The sequence below is a fragment of the Euphorbia lathyris genome, chromosome 1, assembly GCF_963576675.1.
Source record: "Euphorbia lathyris chromosome 1, ddEupLath1.1, whole genome shotgun sequence".
Classification (NCBI taxonomy): Eukaryota; Viridiplantae; Streptophyta; class Magnoliopsida; order Malpighiales; family Euphorbiaceae; genus Euphorbia; species Euphorbia lathyris.
Window position 1 is genome coordinate 44912305 of NC_088910.1, and position 6000 is coordinate 44918304.

Consider the following 6000-nt stretch of genomic DNA (forward strand, 5'->3'; position numbering starts at 1 on the left):
CCGACCAACATGGGACTAAGGTGCATTATTTCTTCCAAACTCCCAACGCCAAATAAATAAAAGAAACTATTGTAAGGAATAAAGGCCATAAGCATCATCAAGCCCAATCGGGCTATCTAGGACTACCGAAATAGTCGTTTGGCCAAAGAACAAAAGTCAAACTTCGAAGCTGCCTCACCCAAAAATGAGACCAAAATAGTCATCCCAATCAAGTTTGGATCAGCCAACAACCCTAACTCCTCAGACCAACTCGAGATAAAGCCCTCATGCGCTCAGTGACATTCAGGCAAAGCAATATGGCAGTAATCCCTCTAAACCAACCATGCAATGCGCAATACCAAAGCATCACAACGACAAAGGTAAGCTAGGAGCCCGGGGAACGTCAACACATGGGGATCCTTCTCAACCGCTCTATGTTCCTCAAATAAAGACGTATGATTGTAATTATTATTTCCATAGTGTGTTTGTTAAAGTTCACTTAGATTATATTAAAGGTCAATCCTATACATGCTACAAGGATTTCGATCACAATCTCCGGTAGAAAAAACTTTAACAAAATCCTCCTAAAAACATAAACGACTTCGAACTCTCCGAGGCTCGTATCTACATCTATTCCATTAAAAAAAATCATAACACAAAGATCGAAGAAAAAAACTCGGACACCATTCAGTCAAAATTTGACAAGAGAAACAACCGAACCAAAAATACTTTCATTAAAAACATAATATTTCTTTACAAAAAGAAAGACGGCAAAAAGAAAGCTACTCCGCGAGAGGATCATCATCACTTGGCTTATCATCGTGCAAAGGCTCACAATCTAGAGAAGAGGGTTCACCTGGATTATGGAACTCGTTAGCAAGCTCATCATCCATAGGAGGGTAAATATTCACTGAGAACTTAAAATTCGCATCAAGATACCTCTCTCAAAGAGCTCGCAGAAAGTCTGAAAACAGTTTAAGTGACGATAGCCTTGTTTTTCAGCAACCCGCGCTATAAGAGCAGTTAGAAGGGTTGGATCCTCTACCAACTTTCACCTAGACTCTTCAACATTGAGCATCCTCTGTTTAAGGTCACGGAACGCTGAATAGACTGCGAATTCATAACTCTTAATCCAATGCCTGCTGCGTAGCTGCATGCGAGCGGTCCTCCTTCATCCTTTGGACTTTCTTCTCCATCGAAGAAGAAGCATCCTTCCACCATAGGCAATTATTGTGCTTTTCCTCCACCTTCTCACATCAACTGGTCAATTTAGCACGGCCACCAACTACCTCCTCCATTAGCCACTTAATCTCAACACGACCACCAGTGGCCTCCTCCCTCATACAACTAATATCAGCATAATTTTGCCTCAAGGTAACGGACAATAAGGGCACAGACTTCTCTGCTCCATGTAGCTTTTTCTCCACATTCGCAACTCGACCAACACGGCCTAGAGCCTCTTGCTCCCATTTTTCAACTTCCCCTTGAGCTCTCTAGGCTCGAGCTGCTGATGCGGACACCTCCTTTGCACGGACCTTGGACTCAGTGGCCCTAGCTTCGGCCTCAACTATACGAGCCTGAGCCCTCTCTAGCTCTTCGGCAAGGTTAACACTTGCCCATGCTCTACCCAGCTCCATTAAGCTTACATTACAACTTTTATTTACTGATCTTGACCATTCTCAAGTCCTTCCATAAACTCATTTATGGGGTGTTTGGTTACTCATGTTTGTCTTTTATAGCTAAAAAATAGTTTTTTTTTTTATAAAAGTAGAGATGCTTTTTGGAAGATCAATTTTTTCAAATAGTAAATAACAAACTGTAACATCAAACAACAAACAACAGGTAAACCAGATGGGCCCTTAGACATCAGAGTAGGTTCACCGTGCAATATGCTGTTACGCCTGCTGTGGCTATAACAGCGACCGAAGGTCGTCGACCAATTCGGGAAAAGCGGGTCCCAGTGTGGCACAAGGATTTTGTGCTTAATTAGGATTCTATTAATTGTTAGTCTTTTATTGCAAGGCAAACAACTAGGAAGTATTGTTCAAGTAGGATTCTGTTTTCTTTCGTAATTAGGATTCTGCTATTCCTTTCTTAATTAGGGATTAGCATAGTATAAATAGTTTGATTATTGTTCTGTTTGGGGTATGCAAATCAATAATAATTCTCAATTTCCTTCTCAAATTCTCTAGAGCTAGCACTCGCTCGAATGGTGTGGGTTTGATCACCCGTTTGATCGTATCAACTGGTGCTCTCGTTGAGAGCGGTCTTTCTATTCATGGCGATGTCAGAAACTGCTGAACTACGGTTACTCATGAAACAGCAGCTTGATGCTCTAACACAAAAACTTGACAGTCTGGCTTCAGAAGTTCAGGCTAGCAAAATTCAGAACAATAACGGACCTGAGGGAGGAAAATCGAGTGGGTCTGGAAACCAGGGAGGAATCATCCCTCGATCCATGCGGTTGGAAGCACCGCGCTTCAATGGGACAGAACCAGATATATGGATCTTCGCCATGGAGGAATATTTTGGGTTACACGGAACACCGGCAGATCAACGTCTTTCAATTATTGGGTTCAATTTAGATGGGGACGCGGCTGAATGGTTCCGCTGGATGCGACGCAACAATTTAATCACGACATGGGCTAATTTTTTAGAAAGTGTTCGGAACAAGTTCGGACCGTCCAAATTTGAAGATCCTCAAGGAGCACTCTCTAAATTGCTCCAAAGGGGTACAATGGCCGAATATCAAACTGAGTTTGAGAGGATGATGAATCGTGTGGCGGGACTGTCTAAGTCACTATTGATCTCATTCTACACCTCGGGGCTTAAACCATCGCTACAACGTGAATTGCTCCTCGCTAAACCGGAGACACTAGGAGAGGCATTTAGTTTGGCACGAATCTATGAAGCTCGTATCGAGGATAATTGGTCTGGGGGACGAGCTAATAATAAAGGCAGGATGGTGATTAATTCACCTTCAGGATTTCAAGCCCCGACAATTAGGACGGTGGCTGCACCCGTAGGAGGTTCTAGCTCGACGTCGGTTGTTCCAACGGGCCCTAAACCACCCTTGTTTCCTACACCGCAAGGAATAACTAAACAACCACCAGTTCTTCCCATTAAATGGATTTCCCCAGCTGAGAGGCAAGAGCGCATGAGCAAGGGCTTATGCTTCAACTGTGATCAGAAATTTGTAAGGGGTCACAAGTGTACCGGGAGATTTTTGCTAATGATGAAACCGGAGGACGAATCCGATGATAACATGGGAGACGATGAGGTACTAGATGATGAGGAGTTAGTTGAAAGTGGTGACGTATCCATACTCAACTCATTAGTGAGTCACGGAAGTCCTCGATCACTGCAATTATAGGGGCGAATCGGTAATAATGAAGTCCGAATTTTGATTGATAGCGGTAGCACCTATAATTTCGTACAACCAGGTGTGGTGGAAAAACTACAACTCCTGACGCATTCGACATGGGCTTTCAAGGTCTTTATTGGTAACGGTGATACGTTGCTTTGTGAACACCATTGTCCGCACGTTGAGATAACCATGCAAGGTCTCACATTTGACATGGATCTTTATGTTTTGCCAATGAAAGGAGCTGAGGTCGTATTGGGTGTGCAATGGTTACAAAAATTGGGCAAGGTTACACATGATTATTCTCAACAATCAATGGAATTTGAGGTACAAGGGCAGAAGCAGATTTTGGTGGGAGATAGTGCTGCGAAATCGAAGAAAATTAGTTTCAATCAATTGCAAGCACTCATGAGCACTGACGACATATACGGAGTCTATGAAGTATATTCTGCCAGGATGGATGATCTAGTGGAAGGGAAGGTGCAAGAAGCCACAACATTGAATTTACAGCCTGCCATTACCGAATTGCTTCAAGAATATCAACGCTTGTTTCAGCAATCTACCACTTTACCCCCACACCGTGTTATAGACCACCGAATTCACCTCTTGCCAAACACTAATCCTGTCAACGTACGACCTTACCGATATCCCCATTATCAGAAGAATGAGATGGAAAAATTGGTAGCGGAAATGTTGGACCATGGAATTATACGGTTCAGTCATAGTCCATTTTCATCGCCGGTTCTATTGGTGAAGAAGAAGGATGGTACCTACCGTTTTTGTGTGGATTACAGGGCATTAAACGCAGTGACAGTCAAGGATAAATTCCCGATCCCAACAGCCGATGAGATGTTCGACGAATTGGGAGGTGCTACAGTGTTTAGTAAATTGGACTTGTTAGCAGGGTATCACCAGATTCGCGCTCATGAACGAGACATTTATAAGACAGCCTTCCGCACTCACCAGGGTCACTACGAGTTTTTGGTTATGCCGTTTGGACTCACTAATGCTCCTTCGATGTTTCAGGCGACCATGAATCGTCTCTTTGCGCCTTATTTACGCAAGTTTGTGATTGTCTTCTTTGACGACATATTAATTTATAGTGCTTCATTCTAGGATCATGTGAGGCATTTACGGATGGTTTTTCAGTGTTTACAAGATAATCATTTTTCCGTTAAGCTGTACAAGTGTGCATTTGGTACTGATTCGTTGGAGTATCTAGGGCACCTTATCTCGGGTCAGGGAGTTGCAGTCGATCCGAAGAAAATCGAGGTTGTAGTAGCTTGGCCGAATCCCACAACTCAGAAGCAAGTCCGCGGATTTTTGGGCCTAGCTGGTTACTACCGACGGTTCATTAAGGGTTACGCTACCATAGCTGCACCTTTAACCGATTTGTTGCAAAAGGATGGTTTCAAGTGGGGGCAAGGAGAGGAAGGCGCTTTCGTGGAACTAAAACACCTCTTGTCCAGTGCCCCGCTACTGCGATTGCCGAATTTTAATGACACCTTTATAGTGGAGACAGATGCCTCACTAGTGGGGATTGGGGCAGTGTTGCTTCAAGGAGGGCACCCGTTATCTTATTTTAGCAAGAAGTTGGGACCCCGGATGCGAGCAGCGTCAACATACCAACGAGAATTGCTTGCAATAGTTGAGGCGGTTTACAAGTGGCGACAGTACCTTCTGGGCAGAAAATTCATCATTCAGACAGATCATAAGAGCATTAAGGAACTGATGTTACAAGTAATCCAAACCCCGGTTCAACAGCTTTATGTCCGTAAGCTCTTGGGTTTTGATTTCGATATTGAATACAAGCCAGGTAACACTAATAAGGCGGCTGATGCATTATCACGCGTCCATGAGGAGGAGGGAGCAATACATGCAGCTTTCCTAGCCTTAAGCAGACCGGTCCTCGGCATTTTGGAGGAGTTGAGAGGCGAGAATGAGTCCCTGGAAGAGTTGTGCAAGTTGAACGATAGGTTATCTCGAGGTGAAGTGATTGAAGGGTTTCGACAGTAGAACGGTCTTGTGTTGTTTAACAATCGATATGTCCTTGGAGAGCAGTCGAAACTTAAGGAGCGGCTACTGCATGAATTCCATGCCACACCGTATTCAGGGCACTGCGGAATTAAAAAAATGATGATAGGTCTCTCGGCGGTTTTTTATTGGAAGGGAATGCGGAGGATGGTGGAAGACTACATTCGACGGTGCTTGGTCTGTCAGCAGACGAAGTATTCAACGCAGGCTCCTGGGGGACTTTTACAGCCATTGCCTCAGCCTGAAGCCGTGTGGGAAGATATCACTATGGATTTTATTACCGGACTACCTTCATCTAAAGGAAATTCGGTTATACTGGTGGTTGTGGATCGATTAACCAAATATGCTCACTTTGGTATTCTTCCTTCATCGTTTAATGCGCGGAAAGTTGCCGAATTGTTTATGGATATTGTCATTAAGCATCATGGGTTCCCTAAGTCGATTGTGTCAGATAGGGATGCCATTTTTTTGAGCAAATTTTGGAAGCAGTTGTTCGAGCTTAGCGGAACAAAATTAAAGCACAGCACTTCCTATCATCCACAGTCGGACGGACAAACGGAAGTGGTTAATCGAGGGCTAGAGCAATATCTACGATCGATGGTGTTTGAGCGTCCACATCTATG